Genomic DNA, 25,811 nt, shown 5'->3' with positions numbered 1-25,811 from the left:
GTCGAGGATTCCCTGTGTCTAAAATATCTAAAATATTACCTAAAATATTTGAGAAGTCTGAAGTAGTAGGAAGAATATGAGATGAAGGTGGCTATGTAGTACTTATCCTTATACTTCCAACTAGGGCTGAGCAGGACTTCAGGTTTGATCCCCAACAAATGTTTTAGATCAGGGGTCTCCAACCTTGGCAACTTTAAGACTTGTGGACTTCAACTCCCAGAGTTCCTCAGCCAACTTTACTGCCCTTCCTTTCCTTTCTGTTCCTCTACTTTAAGAGCTCAGAAGCAACAACCAGTCGTTATGTACAAGTCATGAAAACAATTGTCCTCTTCCACCAAAGGAATTAAGCTTAGAGTATGCCAGTAGTTCATGGACTTCACAACCAGAAGTCTTCAGTAGCCTTATACATCTTATCTTCATTGGTGACTGCCACCAAGATCTTCTGGTGGCACATTTCAGATTTTAGCCATGTGCCATGCAGGAGGAGAGAAATAAGTTGTCCGTCCAAGACTTCTCTTGTGCAGGTATCCACTCACATTTGAGAACTTTCATTAGAGATCTGGATGCCAACATATTTCACCTGTATCTCTTTGGTGTTTTTCCATCACTTTTCTTATCTTCCCCCCCACCAAACAATGAAGTAAGAACGACCTCTTTGGTGTGCTATTGTGCTTGAAGTGATCCCTATGGAAGTTCCCCAAATCCCATGCATAAAAATAAAGCAGAAAATTACGTGGTTAGAGCAAGCTTCCTCAATTAATTTGCCTCTACATCTAGAGAGACATCCATAACACACTTCTTGTTGTTAGTTGCGAAGTCACGTCTGACCCATCGCGGCCCCCCGGACAACGTTCCTCCAGGCCTTCCTGTCCTCTACCATCCTCTGGAGTCCATTTAAGCTCATGCCGACTGCTTCAGTGACTCCATCCAGCCACCTCGTTCTCTGTCGTCCCCTTCTTCTTTTGCCCTCAATCGTTCCCAGCATTAGGCTCTTCTCCAGTGAGTCCTTCTTTCTCATTAGGTGGCCAAAGTATTTCAGTTTCATTTTCAGGATCTGGCCTTTTAAAGAGCAGTCAGGGTTGATCTCCTCTAGGACTGACTGGTTTGATTGCCTTGCAGTCCAAGGGACTCGCAGGAGTCTTCTCCAGCACCAGAGTTCAAAGGCCTCAATTCTTTGGCGCTCAGCCTTTCTTATGGTCCAACTTTCACAGCCATACATCGCAACTGGGAAAACCATAGCCTTGACTATACGCACTTTTCAGCCGAATAGGTTGTTAAAAAAATTCTTTTAAAAGTAAAAAAAAAAAGGCTCTGACGATCAGGCAGCTCATCTGGGATTGCCAGAGCCTTTTATTTTTACCTTTTAAAAGCATTTTTTAAAAGAAGCGGCAAGTGGGGAAGTGGGCAACTGGGCATTGGGTGGGCATGTGGGGGTGGGACAGGGATTTTTGCTACTGGTTCTCTGAACCACCGACCACCATTGTTACCGGATCAGCAGATCCGGTCCGAACTGGGAGCATTTCACCCCTGATCTGGCCTGTTATTAAGCATGGAAATATCTAGGTTTTGAATCTCTCAAAACAGTAAGAAAATTAAGGTAGGTGATGAACAAGGCAACATCAGGAAGCTAACTATTCCCCATCTTTTCATCCACGCTCTGTTGTTTTATTCCCTTTGAAAGTAACGTTACTTATCTGTCAGAATGAAAGCTGCGATGGTCAAAGTAGAATAGGCTTTCAGAATAACAGAATTGAAAGGGACCTTAGAGGTCTTCTAATCCAACCCCCTACTCAAGCAGGAAAACCTACACCAGTCATGATGAACCTTTTCAGCCCCGAGTGCCCAAACAGGAATGTGTGTGCATGTGCATTAAGGTGCATGCGCCGAAGCACTTGAAACCCAAAGACCAACTGGCTGACATGCACATGCATGTTTTTTTGGCTGGTTTTGGCCATTTTTCGGGCTGTTTTCAGGGCCATTTTTGTCCCGAAAAACAGCCCATAAAACAGCCTGTTTTTATGGCTGTTTTTTGGGCCATTTTTAGGCCATTTTCTGGTGCTCCGGCACCCTTGAAGACCAGCTGGCATGTGCACTCTGGAAACCAGAAGAGCAGCTGGCGACAGCACATATGCCCACAGAGAAGTGTTCTGTTCCCCCTCCCCACTTCACAGAGCAAACTCAAGATGCGTGTCTCCCAGTCTTTTTATTTGCTACAGACCTGATTTTCTTCAGCTGAGGAAATACTTGGCAGTGACTGTGCAAAGTCCTGCCAAGTTCTGAGTCCGTTAACTCGTGTCCAAGATCCGTTGCCAAAACTCACTGACAAAGTCCTTTAACCCTCCAACAACCGAGCTGCAGTGCACCCTTGGTAGCTTTTTTGTCCGTCACAAGGGCCACGTGGCAGCTCCATCCACTTTTTTTACCCTGTGGGGTGTGGCTCAGTGACTCAGCAATCTCTGAGCCTGCCACACCTTTTCCTCTGCTATGCACGCTTATCTTTTCGTCGCTGCCTCGGATCAATCCAGGATTGATCGTCAGCAGCTGGGACTTGAGGTGTTGCCAGGGAGGAGGAGGAGAGTGCGGGAGAGGGAGGCCTTGTCAGTGTCGTGTCCCACTCCTCCGCTGACAGCCAGGTCAGGGAAATCCGAATCAGGCGTGCCTCTGCAGCTCTGCCAAAGTCCTAGCAAAGTTCTCAAGGCAGGCAGGAGACCAGAAAGTGATTTCAGCAAGATAAGGTAGACTTTGCCTGACTCAGAGAATGCCAGAAAGCAGATCCTTTATATAGGCCATGGGGTGTGGCTCCATCTCAGCACTTATCCTGGCCTGCCCCTCCCTTCCTTCTGTTGACGCCATTTATCAATTCTCCTGAAGCGAGGATCACTCCAGTCTGCAGGTGTTGGTAATTGACCTTCCTCAGGCTCACATGCTGTGGGGGAGGGGTCGGGGTCTAATTGCTCCGTTTGCCTGGGCATGGAGCCAGGGCTGGGGGCTGGAGGCACTTCTTCTTCCTCAGCCTGTCTGGGCATGGAGCCAGGGCTGGGGCCGGGAGGCATGCTAGGACATTCCTCAGCGTTCGGAAGCAGATAAGAAGGCCCCGGCTGCTGGGAAAGCAGACAAGGCACAACAGTCAGTTCCTCCTCCTGGCCTGAAGCTGGAAATTGGGGCGGTGCCAGCAAGGAAGGTCCTGGCGAGGGAGGCCTTGCTGGCTCCTCTCCCTCACTTTCCGAGTCACTCTCCTCCATGGGAACAGGCTCGAGGGCCAGAGTCACAATAAAAAAGGGCTTGCGTGCCACCTCTGGCACCTGTGCCATCACGGCCCTATATCATTCCAAATAAGTGGCAATTCACTCTCTTCTTAAAAGCCTCCAGTGATAGAGCACTCATAACTTCTGAAGGCAAAGCTGTTCCACTGGTTAATTGTCCTCACTGTTAGGAAATTTCTCCTTAACTCCAGGTTGCTTCTCCCCTTGATTAGTCTCCATCCATTGCTTCTCATCCTGCCTTCTGATGCTTTGGAAAATAGGTTGACCCCCCTCTTCTTTGCAGGAGCCCCTCAGATATTGGAACACTGCTATCGTATCACCTTCTCACTTTCTTTCTTTCTTTTTTTTCCCCAAAAGCAGGATGACATCATTCCTTAAATGAGTTTGTTTGGCTCTGCAAGGCCATCTCCACTGAGGTGTATCTAGGCAAGGTCACTACAACTTCTTAACTATCCAGAAATCTACCATAAAAGTCTACCACTGTTCGGTTCCTTTGGGGGCTTAACTACCCGAAAGGACATGAGAACACATTTGGATACAGGTGATAACACTGAAGGAGAGGGACAGGGAGGGGGGGGATAGAGATAGTTGGGGTGTTGTAGTCAAAACAAAATGCTTTCTCTTGAGAACCAAGGTCATTCCTGCGGGTGCTCGGAAGGAGGGAACTGATGTTACCTAGCGACTGGACTGTATCCTGTTTGGGCCATGTGACTGGTTGTTCTGAGAAAGTAAAGAACTTTTAACTAGGTGTAAACAGCGGGAAGAATCAAAGCCGGTTTTCACTACCCTGTGCCAATAATGACATATCCAATAAACCTATTCTTTGAGGAATTTTCCCTGCCTCAGAGTTTTGTTTGCTATGGGTATGTTATATGGAACCCTGACAAACTGTTGACTTGGGAGTATCACATATTGTACATATCAGTGCTAAAATAATAGGAAAACCAGCCCAGGTGTTTAAAACCTTGGACTAATAACAGATCCTTCAGTAGACACCAACTTTTCTTTCGCCATCCTGTCAAGTATTTATTCACATGTTGTATCCAACCTCCTCTTCTCTAATTGCTAATTTTGTGTGCTGAGATTCATAACTTTCCCATGTCATATCAGCAATTTACAAATAGAGCTAGAGCATATATATCCACGTACATGGAGAATGAGCTTAATTTACTCCTGCCTCCAAAATGATAAAGAGATTATTCGTAACTTCATAGGAAGTTGTACGATTGCAAAGCATTAATTAGCCTAATGAGATTGCACAAATCGGCTTCCATGTGGCCATGCGTCTCTCGTTTCCACTTTCTGACATGATGAGAAATAAAACTTGCAAAGCCAGAGACTTTGTCTCATGTTGAGAAACCAAAGAAATTGTATGGTGGTCAGTATGGGCAACCTGCCGGCAGTATCTATGAGCTGATTTCAAAATGAATTGCAAACTTTACTCAATCCAAAAGGGAAACAAACGGTTGCTTTGCTCCAATCTGTGGGCTCTGTCTTCCTTCCAGCTGCCATAGCTTCAATCATGCTGTCCTTAGAGCTAATGTAGGATAATGCTTATGCTGGTCAACTAGCTCTAGTGAAACACAGCTTGTAGTCTCTTTTCAACCACAGAAGTTCATGGGGTGACTTGATTCAATCACTCTCTCTCTCTCCCTCTCCCACACTCTCTCTCTCTCTCCATTTCTCTCTCTCCATTTCTCTCTCTCTCTCCATCTCTCTCCCTCTCCATATCTCTCATCTCTATCTCTCTTTCTCCATCTCTCTCTCTCTCTCTCTCCATCTCTCTCTCCATCTCTCTCTCCATCTCTATCTCTCTTTCTCCATCTCTCTTTCTCCATCTCTCTCTCTATCCATCTCTCTCTCTCTCTCCATCTCTTGCTGTTCATGCCTCTCTTTATCTCTCTCCTCTCCCTCCCCTCTCTCCATCTCTCTGTCCATCTCTCTCTCTCTCCCCATCCCTCTCTCCATCTCTTTCTATCTCTCCATTTCTCTCTCTCTCTCCATTTCTCTCTCTCTCTCCATATCTCTCTCTCTCTCCATATCTCTCTCCATCTCTATCTCTCTTTCTCCATCTCTGTCTCTCCATCTCTGTCTCTGTCTCCATCTCTCTCTCCATCTCTTGCTGTTCATGCCTCTCTTTATCTCTCTCTCCCTCTCCCTCCCCCCTCTCTCCATCTCTCTGTCCATCTCTCTCTCTCTCCCCATCCCTCTATCTCCATCTCTTTCTCTCTCTCCATTTCTCTCTCTCTCTCCATATCTCTCTCTCTCTCCATATCTCTCTCCATCTCTATCTCTCTTTCTCCATCTCTCTCTCTCCATCTCTGTCTCTCTCTCCATCTCTCTCTCTCCATCTCTCGTTGTTCATGTCTCTCTTTATCTCTCTCTCCCTCTCCCTCCCCCCTCTCTCCATCTCTCTGTCCATATCTCTCTCTCTCCCCATCCCTCTCTCTCCATCTCTTTCTCTCTGTCCATCTCTCTCTCTCCATCTCTCTTTCTCTCTCTATCTGTCTTTCTCTCCATCTCTCTCTCCATCTTTCTCTCTCTCTCCATCTCTCTCTCCATCTTTCTCTCTCTCTCCATCTCTCTCTCCATCTTTCTCTCTCCATCTCTCTCTCTTTGCCCCTCCTCAGAAAAACTTTGGTTGCATTCAACTTCTGAAGAAAATGTGGAATATAAATCTAATAAATGAAGCAGACAAGTGATGTCCTGTAGGCGTTAAAGCATCTTCGATCACAGCTACTACCCACTTAACCGTTTGTGTGTGTTCAAATTACCAAACCAATGAACTCATGAAGATGGTTATTCCGCATGGTTTCCCTATCTTTTTATTGTCAGGTCATTTCAGAGGCAGCTGAGAGAGGTTTTCTTGCGAAGGCCTCTTGTAATTGCTAGGTATTTGGGAATGGAACTTCTTTGCGGATCTGTTATGTCTGCACGCCTCCCCCCCCCCCCCGAGCTGGGCCCCCTGCCAGAAAGTGACTTGGAAAGTGAGGGGGAAGGGCCATCAGGACTTACCTCGTGAGCACCGGCTTCCCTGGCTCAGCTCCAGGAGCCAGAGGCAGGCCAGGTGGAGGAGATAACGAGGCCTCCGTCCCCTGACTCTTTCCCCCCCCAGGCCACGCCTTCAGACCCAGCTGATGGCAATCAGGCCTGGCTGGACCCTAGGTTTCATAGGCAGGAGAGGCGGGAACAACAGAAGCAGGGGTGGGGCAAGCCTAGGAAGTGCTGAGTCATGGAGCCACACCCCACAGGATATAAAAGCAGCAAGGGCTGCTATGCCTCTTCATAGCAGACAAATCAACTGCTTGACTAGAGCTGAAGTACTATTTGTTCCTGAGTGACTCATTGGCATCAAGGGAGATAACAGAGTCATTTGGCAGACGCTCGCTAGTTTGCTGCCAGAGCTGATAGTGCCGGCTAATTAAGTCATCGCTCGGACGGAGGCGAGGGGGGACAGAACAGGATCTTCTCCAAAAGTCTCCTGCATTAGTCTATAGAAAACTAAAAGGAAATGGATCTCAAGTCATGCTACTTAAAGCAGAGGCTGAACAACTTACCTTTAGCTAAGTGCTCTGTATCAATGTTTTAGGGATGATATTTTCAGGGGCTGCAGGGGATATAGCAGTAATTTACTACCATCATTGGAGGAGAGCTAAATCGAGAATGTTGGCCTTTTTTTAAAAAAATATATTTTTTATTAAGCTTTTTACCCTTAAAAACAAAATGAAGAAAAAAACACAACAACAAAAAAAACAAAAAACAAAAGAACACATTAAAAACACATAACAAACATAGGTAAAGATAAAGGTTTCCCTCGCACATATGTGCTAGTCATTGCCGACTCTAGGGGGCGGTGCTCATCTCTGTTTCAAAGCTAAAGAGCCAGCGCTGTCCAAAGACGTCTCCATGGTCATGTGACCGGCATGACTCAACACCAAAGGTGCACGGAACGCTGTTACCTTCACACCAAAGGTGGTCCCTAATTTTTCTACTCGCATTTTTACGTGCTTTCGAAACTGCTAGGTTGGCAGAAGCTGGGACAAGTAATGGGAGCTCACCCCGTTACACGGCAGCGCTAGGGATTCGAACCACTGATCTGCCGACCTTTCGATCGATAAGCTCAACGTCTTAGCCCCTGAGCCACCGTGTCCCTTTAACAAACATAGAGTTACATATTTTACATATTCTATTGTAAATAGAATATAACAGAGTATATATTTTCTGTTCTTTTTTACTCAATCCTATATATACTTATATTTACATTGGTTTCTATTTAACAATCCAGTAGTATACATTTCCTAATTTTAATTTAGTTAGATTAACAATCCAATTTATAATTTTGATTTCTTTTTTCCAACCAATCATATAATTTATTCCACACTTTGTAATATTCCAACTCTTCCCTTTCCTTAATTTCTAGCGTCATCCTGTCCATTTCTGCACACTGTAAAATTTTTCGGATTTCCTCTCCTGGAACATTATTTTGTTTCCATAAATATGCTACAGCGATCCTTGCTGCTGTTAATAACTGAAGTATTAAATATCGCATATCGAGAATGTTGGCCTTTTTAAGTTATTGCTGTGAGAAGTTAGAACATTTGCTCAAAGTAAAGAAGACATGAAGTTGTATGAGAGGAGGATTATTAGAGGTCTTGATGTATCCTCTTCTTTTTTTTAAAGGAAGAAAAAACTCCACCAAAAACAATGAATGGTGTGTGAACCTGGGATGCTTACCGAAGATGCAAATGTGGATTTGGAAGATGTGTGGGGCACCCACGTTGCCTACAAGTTTAAAAGCTGAATGTCACCAGGTCAAGGAGGATGCCTCTTCGACTGGTTCTGAGTTGAGCCATGGAGGACAATTAAACCTAGTGTCGTGTCCCACCCCCCCACTCCGACGAATGAGTCAAGGAAGTCCGTGGCAAACTTGGCAACAAAGCCTCTGCAGCTTGCCAAGTCCCTTCGAGGTTTATCAGGGCAGGCAGGAGTCCAAGTTGTGACTTCAGCGATAGGACTCGATAAGACTTTGCTTGACTCAAGGTTGGAATGCCACAAGCAGGTCCTTTATATAGGCTGTAGGGTGTGGCTCCATGACTCAGCATTTATCCAGGCCTGTCCCTCCCTTCCTTCTGCTGGTGTCGCCTCTCAGATCTCCGGAAGCGAGGATCCTCCCACTTTGAATTGTCTTCTGCTGTTTGGGAAAGGGAGGGGTCAGAAGGAGTAGGCCCAAGCAATTCCAATACCTGGCTGGCTTCCTCTGACAACTGAGTCAAAGGAACACATGCCGTATGAGTGAGGTTTATCGGGCTTGTTTGTTCACTCCAGGAATCCTCTCTGGGCATGGGGCCAGGGCCGGGGGCTGGAGGCATGACAGGCCATTCATCTTCATTATCAGACTCGGAGTCTGATAACAGGCCTGGTTGGAGATGGGAGGGGCCCGGCTGAGGAGAGGAGGGAGGACGAGTCACAACACCTAGGTGCTCTATAAAGTTTAATCCAGTGGTGGTATTCAGCCAGTTCTATCCGGTTTGGGAGAACTGTGTTGTGTCTCGCCCAATCTCACCACAGCCGGGGCCTGCTTATCTGCTTCCGAACACTGAAGAATGTCCTAGTATGCCTCCCGGCCCCAGCCCTGGCTCCATGCCCAGGCAAATGGAGCAACTAGACCCCTCCCCTCCCCCACAGCATGTGAGCCTGAGGAAGGTCAATTACCAACAGCTGCCGACTGGAGTGACCCTCACTTCAGAAGAATTGATAGGCGTCGTCGTCAGAAGGAAGGGAGGGGCAGGCCTGGATAAGTGCTGAGTCATGGAGCCACACCCCATGGCCTATATAAAGGATCTGCTTTCTGGCATTCTCTGAGTCAGGCAAAGTCGAACATATCTTGCTGAAGTCACTTTCTGGTCTCCTGCCTGCCTTGAGGACTTTGCTAGGACTTTGGCAGAGCTGCAGAGGCACGCCTGATTCGGATTTCCCTGACCCAGCCATCAGCAGAGGAGTGGGACACGACAAACTGGTAGCAGCGGTTGCGGGAGGCTCCATCCACCCAGACGTCATCATGTCTCATTTTTGACGCTCTGAGCATGCGCGGGAGGCCCTGCGCATGCTTGGAGGTGGCGTATATGAGTGGAGCGAGCAAACGCGTTTGTGTGCTCGCATTTGTGAACCAGTAGCGAAGGTAAGTGAATAACCACCCCTGGTTATTCTGTTTTCCACCATCTTCTTACTGCCTTCCTAGGTAATTAGCGTGTCATGACCAGATTGCATCAACCAGTTCAGTTTTGCTCTCTGTATCCCACTGAATCTTTTTGAAGACACCCGCCAATGAGAGATCAACCAGAATTATACCTTGAGCAGAAAGGAGACCCAAGCAGACCTGAGAAGATTTGGAGAGACGCTTCTGGAGTGACACACCTTCTCTGCTGAGTACTGCAAAGACACCCAACATATTTTTGACTCTTTGCCAGGAAAAGCCAATTTCCTTTTGGCAAGTGCAAATTAAGACTTTTTTTTTTCTCACAAGGTGCGGAGGTGAGGAGTTATAGCTAGAAAAACAAACACGAAAGCAAATACTTTCGTAGAGATTTAGGAATTAGGGTACATAAAAGGGATTTGTTATTTGAGCTAAACATAAGCACCACCTCACTCTTGAGTAGTTGCCATTGTGTAAAATGTAAGACATTTTTGCTATCTGCCCCCTTGGCCCCCAAATGTTCAAGTATGAGGTTTTGATTCTGTAATACACATGCGTAAATCCACCTTTCACCTTTAGATTTTAATCTGGAATAAGCAAATGAAAATTAAAGGTGATTTCGTGTTGAGGTCTTTCTTCCTTCCTTCCTAATCAAATTTATTGGCTGCCCGTCTTACTGCAGGATAAACCTCCCTCCCTCCTCCTTCCTTCCTTCCTTCCTTCCTTCCTTCCTTCCTTCCTTCCTCCATTCCTCCATCCCTAATCAAATTTATTGGCTGCCCATCTTACCACAGGATAAATCTCCCTCCTCCCTCCCTCCCTCCCTTCCTTCCTTTCTTCCTCCCTCCCTCCCTCCCTCCCTCCCTCCCTCCTTCCTTTCTTCCTCCCTCCTCCCTCCCTCCCTCCCTTCTTCCTTCCTAATCAAATATATTGGCTGCCCATCTTACCACAAGATAAACCCCTCCTCCTTCTTCCTCCTTCCTTCCTTCCTTCCTTTCTTCCTCCCTCCCTCCTTCCTTCCTTCCTTTCTTCCTCCCTCCTCCCTCCCTCCCTCCCTCTCCTTCTTCCTTCCTAATCAAATTTATTGGCTGCCCATCTTACCACAGAATAAACCCTCCTCCCTCCCTCTCCTTCTTCCTTCCTTCCTCCCCTCCTCCATCCCTCCTTCTTCCTTCCTTCCTTCCTTCCTTCCTTCCTTCCTCCTCCTCCTCCCTCCTTCCTAATCAAATTTATTGGCTGCCCATCTTACCACAAGATAAACCCCCTCCTCCTCCTTCTTCCTCCTTCCTTCCTTCCTTCCTCTTCCTCCCTCCCTCCTTCCTTCCTTCTTCCTCCTCCTCCCTCCCTCCTCCTTCCTTCCTTTCTTCCTCCCTCCCTCCTTCCTCCTTCCTTCCTTTCTTCCTCCTCCTCCTCCCTCCCTCCTTCCTTCCTTTCTTCCTCCTCCTCCCTCCCTCCCTCCCTCCCTTCCTAATCAAATTTATTGGCTGCCCATCTTACCACAGGATAAACCCCCCTCCCTCCCTCCCTCACTCCTTCTTCCTTCCTTCCTCCCTCCCTCCCTCTGCTTCTGCCCAAAGGTTCCATCTTGGAAGTCTCTTGACTTAGATATACTTTGTCTCCCTGAGGTTGCTGCTTCATGTGCCTTCTTATCGTAGCCCAGGCTGACATACGTTTATTTGTTTGAACGTCATACACCAACCAGAGCGCAAATAAGCATAGATCTTTTCAAAGGAATGAAGCCTTCCAGAAAGGGAGGTAATTGTTGGTACGTTCTTGTCATTTTGTGCCTTCTACAGCAGGATCTTCTCTGGATCTGGCTAAGCAGGGAAAGTTGCATAACCAGTTTTGGGGAGTTTAGTTTTGAGAGAAACCACTGCAGCGAAGCACTTTCCCCATCCCTTGGAGGTGTTACATCTGTCTTTGCTTTCAGTTGAGAGCAATCTGGAGAGTTAGTGTGCAGTTTATTGATACCTTTTGAACCTGTCTATGAACTCTGGTGCTGGAGAAGACACCTGCGAGTCCCTTGGACTGCAAGGCAAACAAACAAGACAGTCCTAGAGGAGATCAACCCTGACTGCTCTTTAGAAGACCAGATCCTGAAGAGGAAACTCAAATACTTTGGCCACCGAATGAGAAGGAAGGACTCACTGGAGAAGAGCCGAATGCTGGGAACGATTGAGGGCAAAAGAAGAAGGGGACGACAGAGAATGAGGTGGCTGGATAGAGTCACTGAAGCAGTAGGCATGAGTTTAAATGGACTCCAGAAGATGGTAGAGGACAGGAAGGCCTGGAGGAACATTGTCCATGGGGTCGCGATGGGTCAGACACGACTTCGCAACTAACAACAACAACAATGAATATATGGGAGCTTCATCACTGGAAGCTTTCAAGAAGAGACTGGACTGCCATCTGTCAGAATATGGTATAAGGCAGGGGTCTCCAACCTTGGCAACTTTAAGACTTGTGGACTTCAACTCCCAGAGTTCCTCAGGTACCTTCACTGTCTTAGGAACTCTGGGAGTTGAAGTCCACAAGTCTTAAAGTTGCCAAGGTTGGAGACCCCTGGTGTAGGGGGTTGGATTGGATGACCTACAAGGTCCCTTCTAACTCTGTTAATCTGTCAGTATCTTCTGATCACACCCTATGGATATGCACAGCTTAAGAATAGGCAACACTACAGTCTTTGACAATTTCTTGGCCTGTGACTTCAACATTTTTAAAAGATGCTATTTGGAAAAAATGAAAAACAAACAAACAAACCCACAACCAATATGCAAAATCCTGCTCAGTAGCATCATCTTTATTTTAATTCAAGAGGGTTTCCAATTTTGTCCTCCATGGGTCTGGGGGGGCCATGATGCTGAGACTGAATCCCACCCATCACATGTGCACTAAGACAGGGGTCTCCAACCTCAGCAACTTTAAGACTTGTGGACTTCAACTCCCAGAGTTCCTCAGCCACCTTCGCTGTCTTAGGAAATCTGGGAGTTGAAGTCCACAAGTCTTAAAGTTGCCAAGGTTGGAGACCCCTGCACTAAGATACCGTAGACCAGGGCCCTCCAACCTTGGCAACTTTAAGACTTGTGGACTTCAACTCTCAGAGGAACTCTAGGAGCTGAAGTTCACAAGTCTTAAAATTGCCAAGGTTGGAGACCCCTGCCGTAGACTGCTTCCAATTCAAAATATTACAGGCTACCATCCAGGACATGCTTAGGAATATGTCCACCTGCCCATCGAGCACAATAGCAAACTTGGGATGGCGGAGAACATTCAGAAGCTGTTGGAAAGTTGGCGGAAATCATCGTGCTGGTTTGTCTTCTGGAGAAAGACTCGCTGAAGTCAAACATAGTTGCCAACCCAAAATGATTGTTTATCCTTAGATGTGGTTTGTTCGTACCTTAGATTACATTTTTATCCTGCCAAGAACTCGAGGAATACAGCATTCCCTCTTCCAATTCATTCCATCTCATCAAGCTGGCATGTTTATTTATTTTATTTTATTTTATTTATTTAATTAGATTTTTATACCGCCCTTCTCCCAAGGGACTCAGGGAGGTTTACAGCCAGATAAAAACAAGCAGCAATATAAATACAAGATAAAATACTGTTTAAAAAACTTATTCAATTTGGCTCGAATTAAAATAAATTAAAACAATAAAACCCCTTAAAATTAAAACTATAAAATCTAAAATCCTATGCCAGTCCTGCACGAATGAACAAGTATGTTTTCAGCTCGCGGCGAAAGGTTCGAAGGTCAGGCAGTTGTTGTAGTCCTGTGGGAAGTTCATTCCAGAGGGTAGAAGCCCCCACAGAGAAGGCCCTCCCCCTGGGGGCCGCCAGCCGACATTGTTTGGCAGACGGCACCCTGAGGAGTCCCTCTCTGTGAGAGCGCACGGGTCGGTGGGAGGCAACCGGTAACAGTAGGCGGTCCCGCAGATAACCAGGCCCTAAGCCATGGAGCGCTTTAAAGGTAGTAACCAGCACCTTGAAGTGCACCCTAAAGACCACAGGTAGCCAGTGCAGCCTGCGCAGGAGTGGTGTCACATGGGATGTGACATGTTGATGAAATCAGGGGCACCCAGGTAGCTTCCAGGGCTAAAGCGATACTTGAATATTCCCAGGTAGCTTCCAGGGCTAAAGCAATACTTGAATATGATTTTTCCCCACGCCTCATGCAGCAAATTCTGGCAGACAATATAGTGCCTGGGAATTGAATGAAAAGAAGGACTAGGGGAGACATGAGAGCAGTGTTTCAGAATCTCAGGGGCTGCCACAAATAAGAGGGAGTCAAGCTATTCTCCAAAGCACCCGAAGGCAGAACAAGAAGCAATAGGTGGAAACTCATCAAGGAGAGAAGCAACTTGGAACTAAGGATGAATTTCCTGACAGTTAGAACAATTAATCAGTGGAACAACTTGCCTGCAGAAGTTGCAAATGCTGCAACACTGGAAGTTTTTAAGATGTTGGATAGCCATTTGTCTGAAGTGGTGTAGGGTTTCCTGTCTGGGGAGGGGGTTGGACTAGAAGACCTCCAAGGTCCCTTCCAACTCTGTTATTCTAATTCTGCCTCTCTTTGGAAAAAAGAGATGGATCTGCCATGCACCCAAGCAACCTTTGGGTGGGATTTCATCCCACTGTAATAAAATGAGAAAAATTTTTTTGAGGTCCTATGACTTCTTATTCTTTGTCTGAGACAGGAACTATTTTATTTAGCCGGACTAGGTGGCTCAGTGGCTAAGACGTTGAGCTTGTCGATCCGAAAGGTCGGCAGTTCGGCGGTTCGAATCCCTAGTACAGCTCTCCTGTGTGAGCAGGGGGTTGGACTAGATCAGCAGTCACCAACCGGTGGTCCATGGACCACTGATGGTCTGTGAAACAATTCTGGTGGTCTGCAGAAAAATAATTTGCATTTTTTTATATTGCACTAAATCAGGAGTCCTCGAACTACGGCCCCTGGGCCGGATATGTGCAATGGAAGTTTGTGTTGCTGCAAAGAGTCTTCCCCTTCGGGGTCTTTTTGTGTGGGTTGGAGGAGGACAGAAATTCCGACTTGGGGTCTGCTTCAGCCTCCTGGTGCAGGGCTTTGGGTGAAGGCTGGAGGGAAGTGCCGCTGGTGGCAAAGAGCCAGAGGACCTTGTTCCAGTGGGACTGCATCATGGCCTGGAACTGGCTGACCATCTCAGCCCACTGAGCCTCCAGGCACCAGTACCTGGCCTTGCACTCCCACAGGTCTTCCCTCTGCTTGGAAAGCCTATGCTGCTAGTCCTCAGTGAGGTGCTTCTACTGAGCCTCCTTCTCTGTCAGATCCAATTTGAACTGAGCAGCTGTTTTGCCAACTCTTTCTCATGGTGGCTGCTTAGCTCCAACAACTGCTTCCTGTTGGGGCCCTAAGGAGCCCGGGTGGGCAGGCAAGAAGTAGCTGGGAGGGGAGGGGCGAATAGAGGCTGGTGAGGCACCCCTCAACGTGAGTGACATCGAGTTGGTCACACCCACCCAGTCACATGACCACCTAGCCACGCCCACCCAGCCAGTCATTAGGCAGATCATCTTAGTAGACCGCAGGATTTAAAATTATGAATTTAGTGGTCCCTGAGGTCCGAAAGGTTGGTGTCCTCCGGACTAGATGACCTCCAAGGTCCCTTCCAACTCTGCTACTGTTAAATTAAATCTGTTATTACGATTTTTACTCATTTGATTTTTGTCCCACCCATCTTTATTAGTTTATAAGTAACTCAAAGTGGCAAACATACACAATACTCCTTCCTCCTTTTCTCCACAACAACAACAGCAACCCCGTGAGGCGGATTGGACTGAGAGAGAGAGTGAGTGGCCCAGCCGGCTTTCATGCCTAAGGTGGAACTAGAACTCACCATCTCCTGGTGAGCATCTTCACCATTAGACCACCAAACTGGCAAATTTGGAGGGGAGTTTGATCTGGCTGAAAGTTAGTGTTTCACTTCCTCCCTTGCTAAGCATCTTCACTTTTATGGTCCCCCCCAGATTTGATGTTTCTGAATAAATGCAGCAATGGAGTGAATTCTTTTTTTTAACCAGACCCTGGAAGTGTGGGTGGGGGCATTGGGTGATCCTGACAGCTGTAAGAGGAGGGGGTTGAGCCCATACAGCAGATGTTTGCTATTGAAGCCACTTCATTACTGAGTTAGAAACAAAACTCTTGATTCTTCCTGACCTTTGATTGACAGCTAGTGTGTGCTTCATATGATAACTACTCTGACATTACATTTCCCTCTCCCTCCCTCCTTCCCTCCCTTTCTCTCTCTCTTCTCTTTTTTTTTTTTAAAAGAATCCAACTCTTTAATGAAATGTTTCCTTGGATTTTCTTTTATTTTTTATGAAACATTAAACATGCTTGCAGTCATGTCTGCCCAGCTGTGTATTTTGTTCGTCCATTTATCTTTCCCTTTTTGACATGCTGGAATAGACTTCAGACCAACTGTAGGGAGCAGCACCCGATTGAAAGATTAACATGTGTCTTTCTTCCCCATCAGCCTCTTTCTCTTGGTTTAATTTCTGAAAAGTTCACAACATCACATCTGATGGATGGATGGGAGGCTCACCCAATCCCTGACTCCAGATGGGCAAGGATTGATAAGAAACACACTTCACAGTGCTTGAATTATGGAGGAAAAGGATAAAGGAAGCTTTGCTTAAATTTACAAGCTGTTATCCTTCACAGCCTTTAGTTCCGCAGACTGATTGATGGCCTCTTAAAGTGCCCAATAACTGCAATTTTGGGTAGGGTACAAATCATTTAAATCACTTTGCTTAAACATACAACAATATAAGGCATAGATAATCGTGGAGAAAACTGATCTAGGCAATGGCATAAAGATTTGATGGCACAATCAATCAAACCCTAACATTTAATACAGCCGCAGTAGGAAAGTCATTAAACAGCAACCACAGAATGAACAAAAAGCATAAATAGTTCTAGAACAGTCAGAGTCTAAAAACAATTGTTTCTTTAATGGCTTAGAAAAGCAACAAAGAAGAGGAAGGGGGTGGATGGAGGGTTATGGTTTTTTATTCTTTTATATTGGGTTTTTATTGTTTGTAAGTTGCCCAGAGTCACTGAGAGTGAGTGGGCAGAGAAAAGAGAAAAAAGAAAGAAAGGAAGGAAGGAAGGAAGGAAGGAAGGAAGGAAGGAAGGAAGGAAGGAAGGAAGGAAGGAAGGAAGGGGACTGGGAGGGAGGGAGAGAAAGAGAAAGAAGGGAGGGAGGGAGAGAGAAAGAAAGAAAGAAAGAAAGAAGGAGAGAGGGAGGGAGAAAGAAAGAAAAAGAAAAAGGGAGGGAGGAAGGGAGGGAGAGAAAGAAAGAAAGAAAAAAGAAAGAAAGAGGGAGAAAGAAAGAAAGAAAGAAAGAAAGAAAGAAGAGTGGGAGGGAGGGAGAGAAAGAGAAAAGAGGGAGGGAGGGATGGAGGGAGGGAGGGAGGGAGGGAGGGAGAGAGAGAGAGATAGAAAGAAAGAAAGAAAGAAAGAAAGAAAGACAGACAGACAGACCATGGCTTTTGAAAATTGTCCAGGCTCTTTAGTAGTGGCCTTCGGAGGTGTTTGCATTTACTTCTGTGTAAAAAAAATATGATGCATGTTTGTGTGTTTTCTTTTTGTGTTGTATCTGTGTGCGCTTATTCACAGTCTGAATAATTTTTTGGTTCTCCGAACTACTCAAAATTTCCGCTGTCAGTTCTCCAGAACTGGTCAGAACCTGCTGAAACCCACCTCTGCTCCCGCCACACCAAATGCCATCCTCTTCTGTTCAGTTCTGAATGTGTCATCGCAGGGATTGTTAATCCAACAGATGTTCTGAGCCGTTTTGTGTGCCTTCCTTTAAAAATCCTATTAGATTGCAAAGAATAAAAATATCCTCACCCGATTTTGAAGGGACTCCAATGTAGGCTCTAGGAAAAAAATTTCTGGTGAGGGAGTTTCATAGAATCCAACTCTAAAACGCTTTTAAAAAAAAAATTTATGGCCACTCATCTGACTTCCTTAGAGTGAGGGTTTCTCGAGAAGAAAAGTCCAGGTAACTAAATTTTGGAAAAGTTGCTTATTTACTTTATTTGTTTGAGTTATACGCTCAACTCTCTGGATAGCTAACAACAGGTTGGTTGGTTGATTGATTTAATAAATTTATAATATGCCCATCTCATAGACATGATTCTGGGCAGCCCACAAGTAGAATAAAACCAGTACAAGAGTTGGTTTTTTTTAAAAAATAAAAAAATAATACTATTAAACATAGCAGCCAAGAAGACTCACAATCTAGTCCAGGTAACCACGGGAGGGCTTCAAAAATTTTAGCAAGGGATTCTCTGCCCGGTTACTGGGTGGGCGTGGCCATGGTGGGTGTGGCCTAGTTGGCCTCCTGCAACATAGAATAGAATAGAATAGAATAGAATAGAATAGAACAGAATTTTTTATTGGCCAAGTGTGATTGGACACACAAGGAATTGGTCTTGGTGCATATGCTCTCAGTGTACATAAAAGAAAAGATACCTTCATCAAGGTACAACATTTACAACACAATTGATGGTCAATATATCAGTATGAATCATAAGGATTGCCACCAACAAAGTTACAGTCGTACAGTCATAAGTGGAAAGAGATTGGTGATGGGAACGATGAGAAGATTAATAGTAGTGCAGATTTAGTAAATAGTTTGACAGTGTTGAGGGAATTATTTGTTTAGCAGAGTGATGGCCTTCGGGAAAAAACTGTTCTTGTGTCTTGTTGTTCTGGTGTGCATGCTCTATAGCATCGTTTTGAGGATAGAAGTTGAAACAGTTTATGTCCAGGATGCGAGGGGTCTGTAAATATTTTCACGCCCCCCTTGAAAAATGTGGATTTTTGCCCTCACCAGGCTCTGGAGGTGCAAAATGGGCCCATTTCTGACCTTCCCGAACTTCTGGTAGGTCTGTTTTTCGCTCTCCCTGAGCCTCCATGCGCGCCCTGCAATTACATGGATCCAAAATAGGCTGTGCGAGGACTCCTGGGAAGGGTGGGGTGGGGTGGGCGGAGCTAACCAGGAGTGGGATTTGGGGGTTCTCTGAACTGCACAGAATCTCAGCTAGAGGTTCTCCCAAACCTCTGCGAACCCCCAGCAGCCCCACCCCTGCAGCTAACCATGATATGGGTTCATCTATTCTATCAGGTTACCCCAATGCTTGATGGCAAAGCTGGGTTTTTAAACCTGTCAAAGTCCAGCAGAGCTGGTGCAAGTCCAATTTTGGGGAAGGGAGGAAGTGTTGTGACCAAGGCCCAAGTAGTGATTACTAAACACAATTCAGTCCTCAACAAACTTATTTTATTAAAACAAAACAAAACAAAATTCTTCATAACCAGTCCCCTTATCACCAACCTTTGATGTCTTTGGCAACCTGCCAAAGGCTTTTCTTGGCAAAAACCCCACAAAGTTCAAGAGACGCTGACAAGAAACATGGAAATCAACATTGCTTTCCTACAGAGAACCCAACAGCTCGTTGCTGCTCTTTTAAGCCTTATGGGAGTGGCCAATCATCTTCTGGCCTTACTCCCAAGTTGTCCTTTTTTCTTCAGCTGCTCTTGCCTTCTGGCAGCTCTTCGCATGCATACACTAGGAACAGGCTCCTCCTGTTCCTCTGCCTCTCTGCTATCTGCCTCTGGAGGCTCTGGAGTCTGCACATCACTCCCAGATGGCTGTGGCCCCACCTCTACCTCCGATTCAGAGCCCTCATCCAGGTCTTCTCCTGATTCCAGGACTGGCCCATTGTCCTCCCCAGCCTCCTCACTGTCTGACTCCACTGCCAAGTCCACAGGCTGCTGGCAGACCACAACAAGGAGTGATTTTCCAGTGGACACCATGATAGAAAAGGCTCCCTTTTGCGTCATAAAAGATGACACTGATTTGCAGATCAGTGGGACCCAGAACATGCTTCTCCTGCCTGATCTCATGAGATGTGTAGAGACCACTGGGGAGTAACAGCCCTTCAAGCCACCCAGTCCCTAGACATAAAAATATAATCCAAATACATATCTAATGTATACAGTATTGCAGGCTATTTCTGCTGACTGCCAGCAGTTCGATTCTCACCAGCTCAAGACTGACTTGATGTTGTGTCCCACCCCTACTCAGCCTTCCATCCTTCCAAGGTCGATAAAATGAGGATCCGGATTGTTGGGGGCTAGATGTTGATTCTGTAAACCACTTAGAAAGGGCTGTAAAGCACTATGAAGTGATATATAAGTCTAAGTGCTATTGCTATCTTCCTTCCTTCCCTCCCTCCTTCCCTCCCTCCCTCCATGTGGTTAGAATGCAGTATTGCAGGCTAATTCTGCCGACTGCCAGCAGTTCGATGTTGACCAGTTCAAGGTTGACTCAGCCTTCCATCCTTCTGAGGTCGGTAAAATGAGGACCCGGATTGTTGTCTATAAAGCGCTTAGAGAGGGCTGTAAAGCACTGTGAAGCGGTATATAAAGTTTAAGTTAAGTTTAAGTTACCTGCCTTCCATTGAGGACCTGTATACTGCACGAATCAAGAAGAGGGCCGTGAAAATATTTGCAGATCCCTCGCATCCTGGACATAAACTGTTTCAACTCCTACCCTCAAAACGACGCTATAGAGCACTGCACACCAGAACAACTAGACACAAGAACAGTTTTTTCCCGAAGGCCATCACTCTGCTAAACAAATAATTCCCTCAACACTGTCAGACTATTTACTGAATCTGCACTACTATTAATCGTTTCATAGTTCCCATCGCCAATCTCTTTCCACTTATGACTATATGACTATAACTTGTTGCTGGCAATCCTTATGATTTATATTGATATATTGATCATCAATTGTGTTGTAAATGTTGTACCTTGATGAACGTATCTTTTCTTTTATGTACACTGAGAGCATATGCACCAAGACAAATTCCTTGTGTGTCCAATCACACTTGGCCAATAAAAATTCTATTCTATTCTATTCTAAGTGCCATTGCTATTGCTAATCAACATTAGTTAAAGATAGTCACAGTAAAAACACACTTTATTATAACTTCAGCCAAACTCACATGGGATCCAGCTAACTAACTGGCCGCCCAAAGGCAGGAAGAGCTACAATGGCCCCAGAATGTCTCAGGCAAACAAGCAGCTGTGAGGCTTTGGTCTGGCTTATCACTTTCTCCCTTCCCAGGATTGTATGCAATCCCTACAAGCTGTCAGACGTTGTTACCAAGTTATAATTTCGAATACAACACCAAGCAATGAGTTAAATATCTGAATGGAGCATGCCAGTATTGCCTACATAATTGCATCGCATCTGAGTGTAACTGAAATCTATTGCATCGCATCTGAGTGCAAAATGAAAGCTATTTTTTGGCCCAAGTCCTGTCCATTGTGTTTTGGTGCAAGGCGCCTTAGCAAGCAACTGGAGGATTGGATGCGATTCTTGGCTGGAAAAAGTTCACCCATCCCGACTTTAGAGTTTAATGCCAGCAGTTGAGGTCTGGAAACCACCTGGCAACCACTGCAGATGACAGAACTGACCTAATACCAATCAATCAAATAAGCTACTCTTGGGAAAAACCAGCCAGAGTTTTCAGACCATGCTTAAATGCAGCCCCTTGAAAAACACAACATAAGGGAGTGTGAATTTTGGTTTGCCTAACTGGCATAGCTCCTTATTTTCAGAGGGAGAGGGGAGGAGTGGGGGAAGAGAGAGACAGGGAGGGAGAGAGGGAGAGGGAGAGGGAGAGAGAAAGAGAGAGGGAGAGGGAGAGAGAGAGAGAGAGAGAAAAGAAACCACAAGAGAGAAATAAAGGTTAAAAGTTCCACTTCATCCTTTCAAACTTTTGTACTATTAACTTGTACCCGACAGGTGTACAATGTGGTTTAAAATAATTATTACTATCTTTTATCAATACTGAATCAATGCAGTTGCAGCTACTGTATTGCAGATCTGTGAGAGCCATGCAGGATACTAATAATTCCAGCGATGTGTAAAATTATCAGAAACAAAGATGTGTTAGATTGTCCCAAGTCACTTTGTATAATTTTTTTTTTTTTAAAAAAAGATAAGTAGAATTTATGAATTGAATAAAGGAGTCAAGATTTGTAACAGTTTTATACTGATTGCATGTTTTAAAGGGTATTTTATAAAGTGTAGAATGTTTGCTCTTAATTTTCCTGAAACTAAAAATTAAATTTAAAAGTGCAGACATGCATTTGGATATGTTTTCTACCCTCAATCTGAATCCGCAAGTGTTTCCCAGTAGCAAAATATTTATGTTTGTTTGTGCCAGTAAGATTGCACTGTAATTGGTTCACTTTTGATTGGGGAATACTTTAAAAAAAATATCTGAACAGTTGCTGGGAGACATATACATAGATGCACACGAACACCAAATCACATGAAAAGAACAAGTGAACAATAAGATTTGTGACTTTATTCCAGTTGTTTTGATCACACAGAAAGAAAATGCCATTGATAAATGGCTGAAAATTGGACTCATTAAAGCAAGTGATGGAATACTCCAATGAACCTTTTAGATAGATCGATGGTTTGAAAGAATAGAATAGAATAGAATAGAATAGAATAGAATAGAATAGAATAGAAATTTTTATTGGCCAGGTGTGATTGGACACACAAGGAATTTGTCTTGGTGCATATGCATAAAACAACTTTATTTAAAAACCATTAAAAGGAAGGGGAGATTTATGCAGAAATCCTTCCAACTCCATTCTCCTTCTGTCTGATAATATTGGTTTTCCACCCCAATCTCTAGTGGTCTCTGTGCTCAACAGCTTTATTGTATTCAGAGGAGGAATTAGTCCGACAAAAGACCGTTTGTATGCAGGCAGGAAAAATAATGGATGTGAAACAATCTTCATCAAACTCTGGCCAAATGGAAGGGTGGCTTGATCGTTTGTTCTTCTCGCGTCTCTGATTAAAACAAATAAATAGATAAATAATTTTTAATTAAAAAAAAATTAAAACCGACGATATCGGCTGAACGTGCCTTCCGAGCAAGCACAAAATCAGCCTTCCCGCCCCCCACCATCCGCTCCCCAAGTCGGAAAAAGTTTGCTAAAAAGGAATTGGGATTTAACGCGCCCTGTTTCAGGAGAATGAAGTTGGGGAATGAATGACCCCGGTGAACGCGAGAAGGAGTTGGCGCTGAGCCTTTGTCGTCCTCCGGAGCTTTGATCAAATTGCCCGCAGGGCGAAGGAAACTTTCAGCACAATTCCAAGAAGAAGACGGAGAAGAAGAAGAAAAATAATTCCGTTGAACAAACTTCCCCGCGCCTGGTTTCTCAAGTCTTGCTCCGTTTCACGGAATCTCAATCTCAAGGATCTCAGCTGTCACTCCAGAAAATACCAGCGTCCTTTCGGTCTCTTTTAAGTATTCTTCTTGCAGAAATTCTAATTTTCCCGTTCGGTTCCCCCCCACCCCAAGTTTATGGGAGATCCCCGTTTGGCTGGATCAGCGTCTGAAGTTCAGTCTCCTTTTATTTCCCTTCTTCGAAAGAAGCCAGGATCCCAACCAGGATTCACTGTCATCCGTGTGTCCTGTCTAATTCTCCTTTGTTTATGTTGAGCCGGGAGGAAGAGCAAGCAGAAAAAACAATATTTTCTGCTCTTCCCTTTTATTGGAAAATCCGTGGAGGTTTCCATGGAGAAGAATCAGGAAAAAAATAGGAACTGGCTGGAGAAAAATGTTCATTGCAGCCTGGCGCTGGATCCTTAACCTACATAGGATCTTATCCATTTCTCTCTCGAGCATCTTATTGCGGCTTTCAGGATGTACCCTTCATTCAACAGCGCTGATTTCAAAGAATATGCGGTTCAAAGAGGAGCTGGGTTTTTTTTATACGCAAACGGTGACTTAACTTTGTTAACTTAAACTGCAGGTTTGAAGGCAAGAGGTTCTTTTAAAGCGAATCCGACTGACTGAGCCGCGGATTGACCGGTCTGAAATGAAGAGGCCAACGGGGGGAGGGGAAGGGGGAGAGGGGGAGTACCCAGCGTCTGCTTCTGAAGCAAGGGGTGCGCGCGCTTCCCTTTCCCAGGAATCCATCCCATTGAGGTCAATGGGAGTTACCCTCGAAGAATTGTGCAATTCTTTTTACCCTCTGCGCGCTGCGGCTTTTCTCGGCTGTGTTGGGTCTTCTGCGCCGGCGTTGCTGAATTTTGCACACCGGCAAATCGGACACAAAATACACACAGGGGCCGCTCGGTCTCCCCGCTGTGTGGCTTTGGGTTGGTGAATATGCGCCTCGAAGGTTTGCGCCTTTTCCTCTCTTTCTGATATTCATTGGGGGGGGGGAGGTCGTTTGGCTTGTCTTAAAGTACACACTGTAAGTACACGCACACAGACACACACACAACCTTGGGAGAAACAAGATCCAACTGATTGTCCCTCTTTGGCACTTCTTCCCGATTTATTGAATCGACTTCAGACGTTATTCCTAACTGCCTTAGATGACTTTGTTTATTCGTTTGTTTGTCCGTTTATTTATTTATTATTCTCTTTTATTCATTAAACATGAAACTCAGTTAACTGAACATTGAAAAATGTATCACAAATATTATTGACTGACGCTGATGGTTGATACGGCCTGCTGCCAGCATCCTTTGTATCATTATTATTATTATTATTATTATTATTATTATTATTATTATTATTATTATTATTATTATTAGTAGTAGTAGTAGTAGTAGTAGTAGTAGTAGTAGCAGCAGCAGCAATAGTAGTAGCAGTCGTCTCTTTTATTCATTAAACATGAAACTCAGTCAACTGAACATTTAAAAATGTATCACAAATATCATTGACTGACGCTGATGGTTGATACTACTTGCTGCCAGCATCCTATGTATTATTATTATTATTATTATAAATTAAATAATAATTTAATATTCAATTCAATTCACATTCTGGGACTGTTAAAAAATTAACAGTTCAAGTCCTAACCAAGGACCTAAGAGTTGTCAAGGTAACGTCTGAGTATATACGCATTTCCGAGTAAGGTATCTCTTTGCAAAGTCAGAATATTCAGGTCTGACAAATTCAAAATTTCCATGTATGTAGGCAACCCTTTGGGTATTGCTCCGAGGGCTCCAATTACTATTGGTACAACCATTGATTTCTTCCTCCACAATTGCTCTTCTATTTGTAAATCACAATATTTTGTTGTTATTTTTTCAGCTGGTTCTCTTCAATTCCTGCATCATCTGATATTGCAATGTCAACGAACCTGATTCCCCCCCCCCTTTGTTCTTTCCCACAATAGTCACGTCAGGCATGTTGTTGTGGGCCAGATGTCTGTCTGTTTGGGTCGGAAAGTTATTATTTCATGTTGTATCTCTCCCCTTCTGATTTAAGTGTATGAAAGTTTACAAACTTAAATCCCTTCATGCCCCGATTCCAAGTTAAGTAAACAAAGGCAGGGCTGGACTGAGAGGAGCAGAATTACAGAAGTGATAAAATAAGAAACGAACAGGCAGATATCCCTCCGGTTCAGCAAGAAAGTAAGAAAAGGAGTGGGGAGGGGCACGGCTTCCTTGCCCTTCTTCGCCCAATTGCACTATTATAGTGACTCCATCGCGAACGACACGGAGTTGCTCCCTAAACGTGGGTTACTGCAGGATCTACCGCGGGGAAATCAAATGAACGATAGATAGATACAGGTAGAGATATCTACGGTAGCTACGGAAATAGGCAGACCTGCTGGAGATTTTATAAGATAGGGAAGTTTAATTTTTTGTTGTTGTTTTTTATCCGCACGGAATAAAATACTATTCACCCAGCCACCTATCCACCCTGGAAGGAGACATTTAAAATAACATCATCATCATCATCATCATCATCATTATTATTATTATTATTATTATTATTATTATTATTATTATTATTATTATTATTATTATTATTATTATTATTATTATTATTATTAGTTTGCTTGGTTTTTTAGTCCTGCTAGAGAGCAGAGGGCCATTTTTTTTCTGACGGGGAGGTGTTTTTTAGAAAGTTTTCGAGAGAAAAATGAGACAGGAAGGAAAGGCGGCCAAGCCTGGAGGCTGCTTAAGCGAGAGAACAGAGTAAAGGATCAAAGAAGAGAAAGCAACGTGTTCTTTGAATGGGTGCGGAAGAAGGGGGTGGGAGGTGGGGGGGAAACATTCAAGACGAGGGGAATGGCTGGAAAAGGCCCGTCCTCTGGTGCAAAATAGTTTTGGGGAAATACTGCAACGCGCTAGTGCCACGACTGGAACGGGAATTTCGAGCAGAGCGCGAGAAATCTGGGATGTAGGGTTTTCTCCGTGGTGGTGGGGAGGTGGTGGGGTGCAAGTTGCGGGGAAGTCCGGTGGCTTCTA

The sequence above is a fragment of the Ahaetulla prasina genome, chromosome 9 (assembly GCF_028640845.1).
Source record: "Ahaetulla prasina isolate Xishuangbanna chromosome 9, ASM2864084v1, whole genome shotgun sequence".
Taxonomy (NCBI): Eukaryota; Metazoa; Chordata; class Lepidosauria; order Squamata; family Colubridae; genus Ahaetulla; species Ahaetulla prasina.
This window is presented reverse-complemented; position numbering follows the sequence as displayed.